The sequence below is a fragment of the Tribolium madens genome, unplaced genomic scaffold (assembly GCF_015345945.1).
Source record: "Tribolium madens isolate multiple individuals breed KSU strain unplaced genomic scaffold, Tmad_KSU_1.1 Scaffold_91;HRSCAF=231;Tcas5.2_LG7, whole genome shotgun sequence".
NCBI lineage: Eukaryota > Metazoa > Arthropoda > Insecta > Coleoptera > Tenebrionidae > Tribolium > Tribolium madens.
The window spans coordinates 9483623-9496760 of record NW_025401063.1 but is presented as its reverse complement, the minus strand read 5'-3'; positions in this window follow the sequence as shown (position 1 = coordinate 9496760).

The following is a 13138-nucleotide window of genomic DNA, read 5'->3' as shown; positions in this document are numbered from 1 at the left end:
AGGTTCTAAACATAAAAGAATCATCAATAATAGTTTTAGAGCTGATATTTGCTCCGGGTACCGAAACCGAAAATCGAAAGCTCGAAAAAATTGAAACCTTTAACAATAAAACAAACGCACTCTTAGGGATGCAATAGGCTTAAAAAATGTATAGAACATTGTGGAATCGCTTTTGGAAAATTTTGTTTTGAATAAATATATTGGATTGGAACCAAGACACTAGCCGGGGGTGCGTTGACTCAGCGGTAGGTATAAAATAGGCCACCGAGTTGGAGGCAATTTTTCTTTAATTCTAATAATCATAATAACAGAGTGTAAGTGTAAGTATTGGTACAAAAACTAAAATTATACAGGGTGATTTTGATATAGTTTTCCTAATTTTAACTACCAAGTCCCACAGTCGGGTACGTTAACAAAAAAACATATTTTTTTGGAAAAAGGCAATAGTGGACGAGAAAATTATGATTAACATTTAGGTAGTAAATTTAAGTACGACACTGGATAATCACTTTCCATTTCAAGTGGTTTTTAGGGTTGCAAAAGAAAAAACGGATAAAAACGCTTATCGCTTGGCGTTTTTGTAGCTTTGTCGTTTGTTGACCTTTTAATCGGTGATAAAATCGCCGCAGTTAGTGTTTCGGTGCAAATTTGTAATTAATAATTTGTGTTAATAATAAAAATGCCCTACACTAACATCGAGTACGCGGACATAGTGTACTGTTATGGCTTAGAATAGCAGACGGTAATGGAGAACAGGCCCGTTTATTTTACCAACAACGTTTCTACACGTAGAATTGCTCATCAGCTTGAAGTATCTCAATTTGTTGTTTGGCGTACTCTGCATGAACAAGGATTGTACCCCTATCATGTACAGAAAGTCGATAACTTCAGCAAAAATGTGTAAACGAATCGGAGTTTTTAAGTGTGGTACCCTTTACCAGATTTACGCGAAATGGAGTTTTTAACTCGCGTAATACACATGTGTGGTGTGATGAAAATCCTCACGCAATAATAGAAAAACGTGATCAGGTGCAATTTTCAATTAACGTTTGGGCTGGAATTATTGGTGATTGTTTAATCGGACCACACATTTTACCAAATCGGTTAATTGGCGAAGCCTATTTAGAATTTATAAATCAAGTGCTTCCCAACCTAGTGAAAGATGTGGTGCCACTCGCGACGTTATATACAGAGAATGTGGTAACTTCTTGACGGAGCACCTCCACATTACGCTCGTATTGTCAGTGGTTGGATGAATGCTAATTATCCTGATCGATGGATTCGACGAAATGGTCCTGTGTTGTGGCCAGCAAGATCGCCCGATTTAAATCCGTGCGATTTTTTATGGGGTTATTTAAAAGATCTTATATACCGCAAACTTGTCAATTCTGTGAAAGAACAGATAGAACGTGTTTTTCTGGCTGCAGAACACATACGCGAAGATCCAGGCATATTTGCTAAAGTCCAGAGTCCGTAATTCCTGCGACAAAGAAGTGAACCCTGCATTGCCAATAACGATCATCATTTTCAGCATCTACTTTCAGGGCCGCCACAAGCGGGGGTGCAGGGCGTGCGGTGCACGCGGGCGCCATATCCAGGGGGCGCCAGACGAGCAACAAATTTTAATAAAATCATAAATAAAAAAATTGAACTACTCAAACAACAATAGATGCAAAAAAAATAAAATACATAAACATAATTTAAAACACATTACAACAAAATATGCGGAGAAAGTCATCATACTGGAGGTCCGGATGTCCGGAAAAAATATTGAAAGATTTTGGGGGCAGGTTTCCGTCGTCAAAAGAAGAAAAAAAATTCTAAAGACCTATGTTCAGAAATGATTCCTAAACGAGCTAAAAAAAGCTAAAAGATCTTTTTTTCCATTATCTCAGTAACCGGTGGACATAAATTTACAAAAGATTACATCTGAAGTAATTTGAATGAATCTATTGCTGATATTACAAATTGTGTACTCTAATTAGGGGGGCGGAGGCAAGTGACAAGTACTAAAGTTTCCTATGAAACTATATCACTTTTTCAAATTATTTCAAGAAATTTAATTTTTTTTCTAGCAGAATAGATGCAGTTAAACAATTGCGGTATCATATCTCTAGACTTTTTTATACTCTGATGAAAATATTTAAAGATGATTCTTGGAATATTGCTACTACCCATAAAACTCCTTTACATGCCCTTGTTACAAAATCGTATTAGTTGTTTTCATCACAATTTGAGTTGATATTTTAAACAAAATAGATGATGCGGAGTTTTAAAAGTGTAAATTTTCTTCAGAAACTAATATTTTATTTTACAAAATATCAGTCAAATAAAAGCTTAAAAATATATAAATTCTTTGTTCCGTTTGAACCGAAATTTCATTTCGTAGCGTTGGTCCTCTTCTCGGTCTTATCAAATTCGATAAAACGGGACTGTAGGTAGTATGAAATTCAGAAAAGTACAGTTTTTTTAAGTAAAATTTTCAATGTAAAACTTATTTGATTATTTACAACTTTAGAAAACATTTTAAATACTTTTTAATTAATTACTTTGATTTATTGACACTTCTTGATAACCAAATTTAATAAAAATTCTCTTTAGTTTTTAATCTTAACAAAATTCTGTGAATAAATTTTTTATAGGTACAAAAGAATACCCATACTTTATTAACAAAAAAGGGGGCGCCAAATTCAAATTTGCACGCAGGCGTTGAAACCTCTTGCGGCGGCCCTGTCTACTTTAAGTACCTAAGTAATTTTTGTATGAAGTTTTTTTTTTTAAAAAAAATTATCATCACTAAACTACAAAAACGTCTCTTATGTCGATTACTTTTTTCTTTTTTTATTGCATTTCATTTTCATTTAAGCAAAGCAGTGAGCGTCGAATGTAGGATAGGACGGGGTTAATTTTACATTAGCGAATTTCAAATTTTTGACACTTCCCAAAGTTTACATTGCTTCTTCAAATGTCATACAAAAAATTACAAAAAGTATATCAAAATCACCCTGTATTTTAGAAACAACCAAATTAAGCATTCTAATTTTGTATACAATTATTTTCGATGTTGTCAGACTGTTGTCAACTTCAGAAGATTCACAGTTTTTTTATTTTTTTATTTTGTAAATTGCGACAAAACTGTACCTCAAACGTTATAATGCTTTTATGCATACAAATGTAAAATATTCCTAGAAATCGATTCTCCATAACTACGTTGGACAATTATCTTTTTTTAAGAAGACGAATAAAAAATTAATTTACTTCCAAACAAAAAGGACTGGCGTCAATAATTCCGAAGTTCTTAGCAATAAACCGTTCCGGGTCTCGAAAATCGACCAACATTTCGACAAAAATCGACAAAATTATAAACTTTAAAATTGAACCATCACTGGCTTTTAACATGATTTCAAAGAAAGACGAAAAAGAGACTAACAGTTGTTTATGAAAAATATAAATATTAATACCTATTTATTTTACTATTTATTTTTTAGCGTTTGGTCTCTATATTTTTTTTTTGTTGCAATTTATCATTCTTATAAAATTTATGAACTCAGAACCCCATAGAATTTTATACCCTTAGATCAGCTCTATGCATCTTTTATTAACCTACAATTTCCACCAATACGTCATTCTTGATTAGCTTTTGATTAACACTCCCTTTTTTCTTGCAATCGGCTTTACACCCCAATCATACCCCAATATGAAGATGAAGCTGTCCCACTCTCGTGCCTGTATAATCCTCAGCAGCTAATAATGTGTCAAACGCAAAGCTAACGCTTCCAATGTATGACCGGTGGTTATCTGTTATCAGCAATGGAGAGACAAAAGCTCGCATTGAGTTGACAAGCAATGCAGGATGACTTGACACGTCACAGTTGTCTATCAATGTTGTTATACACGTCACTTCACCGCGCTATTATACCATTGTCGCTCCATTCTACGATCCAAAAGTAGACGCGGTTTGTTCATAAGAGGTGCTTTGTTTCAACACTCCCATCATCCAAATTTGCCCCTTCAAAAAGCAAACTTTCTTTAACACCACCAGGTAGGTGGGCCCCGAATTCAATCATTCATGTTTAATCGTTTCAGCCTTTTGTCTCCATCCAAAACTTTGAAAACTGTAAAGAATATCGCGGTTATAATAGTGCGAATTAAAAGTGTAGAAGCGGCCAACTTTATCAGCCATTGTCAGTTCCAGACCTGAGATGGGGTCTGGCATAAAAATTTCACAAGAGCTTTCCTTGTTTTACCTCGAGGAATTTGAGTGACACTACGTATTGTCCTTTTTAGTAACATTATACTTAATTTGTTTGTTCCACATTATTTCACATAATGTGACCTATCACAACCTTTCATTGACTACAATCATTTCAATAAGAGTATTGGGTTTCTCTTAACCCACACGTGAGGCCCTATTATGCCGTCAAGGGACCTCATTATTCAATCTTTCAGACTGGAAACACAGTTAAGAAAACAGACCGCAAGCAAAACGTCCAAATAGAATTCTACACATCGAAATAATAGCTACACAAAAACTAAGGATATTTCCATTTTCTTTAACTTCATTGTACCCATGTTGGCAGTTACTGATATACTCCCATTCATGCGTTTGTCAAAGTCAGGGATAAAAAATCAGAATGAAGTAAAACAGATATGCATTTATAGATATTACCTTTTATTTATATCTGTTTTTAAACTTTATTACAAAAACTGTTTCATAAACTGCAAGAGTTTAATAGACATACAAAAACATATATTTTAAAAAAAGGAAATTACTAAATAAATAAGAAAATATAAGTTATATTAAAAAAAAAAACAAGTTGTGCTTCTACACCCAGTTAGAAATGTTTAAAATTAACTGTCATTTTTCAAAAATACTTTTTTCTTTTAAACAGGTACTTTTTGACTGTACAATTGTCAATAGGGCCCAGCTCCCAGCTGTAAGATAATTATTTTTATCTACGACTGATCGTCTAGATGCCGTAACAGTCATAACGTATCTCATTTGAAAAACGTCATAAAAAATCTCAAACAAAAAATAAATTGAAAATTTTCGCCCTCTGATTGTAATGGCTTCTTTTCTCCTACTTGTTACGTAGATAACTAAAACTAAATAACTATTATCACTCGGAAAGTACATACAGGGTGCGCCAGCACTCGCGCCTCAGAGAAAAATTTCAAGTAAGATAAGATACCAGGAACATTAAAAAATTCTATCTGTCAAAAAAATTTGACATTTATTTGACATTTGACATTTTTACTCTCATAACTCCGAAATCTTTATAGATAATTTTTTTTAACATTTTTTCCATGTTCCTGGTATCTTACCTTACATGGATGGCATTTTTCTCTGGGGTGCGAGTTCTGGCACTTTCGTATACAATAGTCTTATTAAAATAGTTTATTAACTTAGATTCTGTGCAGTAGAATCGTAGAAAAAACATACCAAAGAGAATAATTTTATTAAAATTCTTTAAATAAAATAATGAAAACTGCAAAGGCGAAAGATTTTTTTTAAAACTTTATTTTCTAACTCAATAGAAAGAAAAGTTTATTTTTCTCTTGATTTTGGACTTAGAATCATTTTTCTCTGCTGTTTAAATCCCATCACACTAGCGGTTTTATTTTTGACAATAATGTCACTTTGACAAATGAATTTATGCAAGTTAAATAACAAAAATGTTTGTGAAAAACATAATTTTGATAAGTAGCAACTCAAAGAAACAGCTTTAAGATAAAAAGCAAAGTTTTTAACAAGAATTATCATTATTTAATTAATAAATTAATTGTCAAAGTGACAGTTGTCACAAATAAATAAAACCGCCAATGTGACTTGAAAAGCTAAAATCAAGAAAAAAAATAACTTTTCTTTTCAGACTAATGAAGTTTCAATTACAGATTTGCTCATTTCAGGTGAAGCAAAAAATGTTTTTCCTTTGCAGTTTTGGCGTAAAATTAAAGATAAAAAAATTTTTCCTCTTGTAAACTCAATCCGGGGACATACTGTATAGCATAAAGTTAACTTCTTTTTACAATGCATTTGCCATTTGCCATTTATTTTTTAAAATTTTTGTTTCTTATGATCAGTTATCAACAGTTTAAAGCCTTGTTATCTTTCGCTAGATATCATCTGTGCTTACCCTCACTTTTCGGCGGTTCTTCTCTCTTTTTTCCGGCGGAAATTAGATTTGTTCCTTTAAAAATGGTTTCTTGTTATCATTACCGCAGATTTCCGCGCAGTTGCTTCTGAAAAGCGACGTCCAGCCGCCGTGAAATGTTCAGTAACTTGAGGCAAATTATTTTCCCGCATCAAAGGTGGCTTGGAAATTGTTTTAACACTCCCCCTTCCCACTTTACACACTCAGTTGACTTTGCTTTTGCCACGGGCTCAAACAATACAACCTGGAAAACTCCATTTTCGTTATATAGTTTAATTTCCGGTTGGCATGTACGATTTTTCTCCTGTTTCTGGCACATACGTTGTAGATGGACGACGTGACTTGCTATTCTGAGAGCAATTACAAGTTTCTTTCAAAGGAAATGCGAGTCTTGAGATCTTTTGTAGGTTCGTGTGTGTGAGAGTTTGGAAAAGTGTTTTCCATTTTATGGGATGTGAAATTTGTGACTTTGGGATTTGAGATGATTCCCACGCGAGGGATGAATGGACTTTGAAAGCAGTGTTTTTTGGATTGGCAAGGAACTTGATATGCGTTTTTGAATGATGAATGCTGGTTGCTGGTGCCATGAGAGGGGAGTATCGCGTTAGGAACTTCATCTCGATTTGCTGCGTTTATAAAATACTATTTTACTTGAAGTAGAATATAATAAAATAACATAATTAAACAATTGAAATCTATACATGATTGATCAAAGTCTGCAGATAACTACTAAAAATAAATAGAATATTAAATTAAATTTGAATTTAATATACAGGGTGTTTCGTTACAAATTTAAACAGGTGATAGAATATTCAATTTTAAGACAAAAGTTCCATATGAACATGTATCAAAAAATGTTACGTAAGCGAGCTACACTAATAGGGTTTTCCTACTATTCCAAAATTGATAAAATTACAAAAGTTGGTACAGCTGATAACACCTGAACGAATTCAAAGATCAGTTGTCGAAATTTTTAATCACGGGCGTCTTAAACGGTGAAACAAATTTAATTTTCAATTTTTATTTTCTTTATGGTCTGTAAGACAAATTGTATCGAAAAAGCACAAGAAACCTCTTTTTTGTAAAAAACTATGAAATTTTGTGGCTGAAAGTGATAAAACCAACAGCCAAAATAGTTAGGGTACTTTTATCCTAAGTCACTCTAGGCCCCAGAGTAAAAATTTTGACATTTTAACTTTGAATTCGTTTGGGACTTTAAAAGTTATCAGTTGTACAAAATTTTGTAATTTTATCTACAATGGTTGCTGAAATATTGGAAAAATCCATTAAATGATGTACTCTTTTCAGGGAATGTAGCTCCCTTATTTAATATTTTTTAATATATGTTTATAGGAAACTTTTATCTTAAAATTGAACATTCTATCAGCTGCTTAAATTTGTAACAATAAAAACGGAACACCCTATATATTCTCAATTTGACATCGTCTCAAAACATTCATCATCATACGCCCCTGAAAAGTTTTGGTAAAGTCGATAGGAGGGATATAAACTACGTATTTAAGATGGCACGTATCTATCACTCGGATATTGGCGTGAATGTTCAATGTTAGGAATGCAAGGGATGGTTAGGGTGGTTTACAATTTTCAATTCAAAGACGTCAACATCTTCTAATATTGCAATATGAAAAGGTCTCGACGGGAATCTCAAGAATTACAACAATGGCGTTACCATCTTACACCTAAGTTAAATTTTGAAATAATATAGATGAGGTAAATTTTTTAACTGAAATATGAAATATAAATATACACAAGTGTTCAACAAATTAGCTGATACTAAACTAGATTATTTTTAATTATTTCTGTTGCAATAATAATTAAATATAAGTACATACATTTTATGAAATTATAAATTCAGAATTCGATAGGATAAACGATTTTAATTATGAAGCTTCTCAATTCATGCTCTATTATTGGGACTGAAATAGTGCTCTGTTGAACATTACAATCCCTGAAATCCGAAACAATCCCTCTCTATTGACTATTTGTTATTGTTTTGCTTTAGACAAAACATTGTTGAAGCCATCACCAATTTGCTGTTTTTATCACAAAACCATCAGAATCGAGTGCTTTAAAAATGTATTTCGCTTTGACCCTATAACATTATTATAACATTAATTAATAAAATAATTTAACTGGAAAATTAATTAACTGACACAAGTACTTAAAATACTCCCCTCATCGATAAAAAAAATTGATGCTACTCTATTAAATCAAAATTCAATAACATAAAAAGTGTGCTGCCGACATATTTAAAGAAACCGAGGGTTGACAGAGTGCATGCCTATTACCCTTTGTTGCCTGCGACCCCTTTAGGTCGGGGGTGTTGCAAATTGTCGACATTTTTGTGTCTGACTGCGTTTTATTGCCGACCGCTTCGGTTCCAAATATCTTTTCAATAACTTCTTATTCCGGCAGTAAAACACGGATTGCAGGGGCGGATTTAAACCGTTTCCAGCAGCTGTTAGAGCATGCCTGATCTCACAAGGCGTTTACTGGATGTAAGACAATCCGGCCCTGGCTCGGGGCGTGTTGTCTAACACTTCTAACTCAAAGGGACGATACAGAAAATGTAAATATTCCAACTGGTATTCTTTATGTCATATTGCGGCGACTTTTTTATTGCCTCTCCGACTCTAAAAATGTAATTTGTATTTAAATATGCCCGGAATTCAGTAATTGCATTATAATTGAAGAAGCTTTTAGAATAAATTATTTGTGGTTCCATTAAGTTTTATTTCTTGAATCGAGATACTTGTGTGTTAGCGTTGTGCTTTATTAAAAAAAATATTTTTAAGTGGGATAATTCGAGGAAGTGACCACTCGAAAATCGTCGCATGTCTCTGTGTGATTGAATCATCACAAATATGACATAAATGGGGAAGTTTCTGTATACACTAGAGCTAATTCCAATGATTTCATTTTATGAGTAGTGTAGATGTTCTTTGAAAAAATCTACTCTTGCATTTATAGTCATAACATTACTCTTCAATTTTTTGGGGAAGCAAGATTTTGGTGATCAAATTTTAATCGACTTGAACAAGATTTTGACTGTGTAACTAGTTTATGAACCGCTGATTGGATTACAAAGTGTGAATTCCCGCCACGCTTCTCCCGATCAGATTCACGCTTTACAATCCGAATTTAAAGTCCTGTCGTTGACACTAAATAGTTTGTATTAATCCCTGATTAAGAAGGACGGGTTGGGCTTATTTAATTGTTTGGCCACGGATTTGTGGACAAGGGCGCTTGTCACATGCCCTTTCAGCTAGAAAATTAATTTAACAACAGCGTCGACGTCCTTAAACTGTCATTATCATATCGAACTTATTTTAGGTGAGGAGAGAGAGAACCAAATCTTTTCAAAGGGAATAAATTTTTTTAATAGCTTTTGGCATCAGATAATTCACCATTCACACGGCGAATGCGTTCGCCAAACATCCTCCTTCTATACCATCAGATACGATTCAGTTAAACACGTTTCAACGATCATATTCATATTCAATAACGGCGTAAGTGACCCACTGGAGTATAGTATGATAATATCACCACAAATTCAATTCGATCCAATGGGAGCGTTTGCTCCGATGAACATTTTTTGTAATTATTCAACGGGTTGTTTGCAGAGGTTGAACAGGCTGTTGCCACAAAAAACAAGCAGGTTGGCTAAACATTATTTACTTATCTGTTTTAATCTTTATTAAATATAAATGATAATAAAATAGAAAGTTGGAAGGACAAATCAGGGGACCACATGACGATATGTCCGTTCATTACCATCTACTGCAATTTAAAACAAGCACTTCCATTATAGGTATACTTAATTTATTTAAATATTGTTTTTTATGTTAAATAAAAAATTATATCATCTGCTATAATTGCTATAATTATAAAGAAATGCTATAATTATAAATAAATTTAAAAGACGAAGAAAAGCAAATAGAATTGAATACGAGTATAGAATGGAAATCCCTATATTTTTTCCCATTCGACTACATACATAATATAAATGTACATACCTATCTATATTTTCGTGTTAAACAAAGTACAAGTAGCTCCACTTTTGACTCGACTCTTGTAATTGGTAGCGGTTGACCCCCGACTCTCGAACATTGTTTTTAAAGAGCGTAATCGAGTAATCTGCTCAGAATAGGAGTACAATAAGTGGGGAACAATATAATAACACAAATTGGACAATAATAAAACGGTTTGCGCGAAGCTCCGGCCATTATTCATGGCAGAACTTAATCACGAGGTGGGCAGATTGTAAACGCTTTTCAACGATTTAAACAAAGAAACGAACCAGTGGGAGGCTGGGCACACATGCTGTGACAATACGCCGTTCCATTATACCATCGCAACTCAATGGGGATCACTATATCAAGCGATTGCTACTGAAAAGGTACACTCGACTTCCAAACATTTCCAACATAAAGAAACCCAGATGAAAGAAGCGGACGAAACTTAGAAATAATTGCGTTTTAACGTTCTTTTTCCGGTCTGTTAATGTGATATCCACCTTTTGTTTACTAGGGATTCTAGGTTTACCTTTTCTACAAGACTCATAATTGAATATAAGAATTACAACTCATGTTGGTAATGAACACACGCAAATTTTATTTTTTGCAAAAGACTTGAATATAGGTATGTAGTGTAAACCAACGTAACTTTAAAAAAACACGAAATTTTATTTGAGATTTTTTAAAATAAATTCTGAAAATATAACATTAACAGAATATTTTACAATTTGTTTTTGAAAGATTACATAAGTAAATACACTACAAAAAAGAAAATGTTTAAAAATAGTTGAGTACAAAATAACCAACGGTTTATCATCATTCAAGACCTGTTCAAATATTGCATAGTAACATGTGTCAAAATAAAACTGCCTTAAAAATTTGAATAATAAAAAAATAATAATAAAAACTTGAGTAGAATAAGTCCGGGGGAGATGGCCATACGGGAGAGATAGCCAACTCAAAAAAAATCTAGAAACACTTGTTACAAGTCATATCTGTGTAATTTTTGAAAGATAATGTGTTTTTAAGGGTTTTCGGAATAGGTTATGAGTCGTACTTGAAGAAGATAACCTCAAAATAACCACAACAGCTTATAAATTTAGTCACTTGGCTGATGTGGCTATTTCTCCCGGCAAATTAGAAGAGATGGCCAATCCTTAATATATGGCAAATCCTTAATAATATCTGACAGTAGCGACGATGACAAACAGCCTGTTTTATATGTGATTCATCAGATGAAGAGGGTGAAGGGACAGAAGAAGATAACTGTCTGGGCTGTGGAGAGAACTATTTCTAAACACATCTTATTGAAGACTACTGACTTCGCTGTATCATTTTCCAACTTTGGGTGCACTGAATTTGATGACGTGTTAAAAATGTGGACAAAAGAAAAAAAAGGAACTAAAACTTTCCCACACGCTCCGGGAGAGATGACCAATTTTGATTTATAAATTTTATTTTTGTTAAAAGAAAGTATATTTTTGTTATTTATCTTAAAGTAGAACATTCTAAATTTAATTAAAAACAACAATTACGATTTAAATACATGTAGCTTTATTTTAACTGGACTTTGAAAAAACTATAGCCAACTACCTCGGACTTATCCTAATAACAACTGACAACAAACTAAAATTCAGACTTTCTCGGTAGTATATTTTTGTTATTTATCATCTTAAACTAGAACATTCTAAATTTAATTAAAAACAACAATTACGATTTAAATAAAGTCTGTTTTTTCTTTGAATGGAAATTACCAAGTCAAAATTTTGGTAAAAAAATTGGTAGCAGGTTGTCTCCATAGCCACAAATTTTGTTTGCTCTTTGTTTTTGTCCCTAGAAATTTTGTTAAAAAATTATGGTTATGTTTTCAAATTGAGATGTTGTCAAAATTTTTACTTTTATGAATCTTGTGTGCCGGTTTGCTCTTTGAAAGCGCTATAATTGAATACCTAAGGACAGACATCACTACCTAAGGTCTAAAGACAGAATTTAGAGCTAATAATTTTGATAGAAACACACCGCAAGTAAGTACAATGTTGTGGACAAAAGTGAGGTTCTTGCTACAAAAACATTAATGAAAAAAGATGTATATACAGAAAAAAGTTATTTAGCAAAAGATACAAGTAGGTATTATGATGATTGGCAATAAATTTTGTGTATTTTATTGAAATGAGCTCAAAGTTGATGAATTTTATAAATTCTTATTTAGCTTTAGTTTCAAAATTGTTATTGTTTCAACTCGTTTCTAAAAAACGATGCACAAGACACTAATTTAATTGCATTCTTTCCAAGATTCTTTCTCATTCATGTTTATTTTGAATTCTTGTCAATTTCTTGCTAAAAATTAAGAATGTTTAGCAAACCTGAATTACAAATTGCGTCTACATTTTAACGGTCCTTTTTTCTAACTTCCTGTTTGCGAACTATTCGTTTCTAAATTTCTAAAAACTGTTTGCGATACCGAATTTGTTCCTTTTTTGGTGTTTCGTTTCTAAATTTTTTTAGACGATTTTTGGTGTTGACGTTTAATGACATTGTTTTCAAATTAATTCAAAAAACCGGAACTGCCAACTTCCTTTATTAAAATTACCATGAATGAATTACTAGTGGTGCCAACGTTAAGACTGTTTGGCATTTCCATTAAAAAAAAACAGACTTTACATGTAGATTTATTTTAACTGGACTTTGAAAAAACTATAGCCCACTACCCCAGACTTATCCTAATAACAACTGACAACAAACTAAAACTCAGACTTTCTCGGTAGCTTAATAACATTATTCTACCAGCTATACCTACCTTCTTTGGTATTATACTATTTTAAAAAATAATTTGACATATTATTAAACATAACAATTTAGGTAAGACATACGTTCATAAAAATTTTACAGCATTCTGTACCACGTTTTTATTCAAATACATAATATTATGTAATTACGCCATTAAAA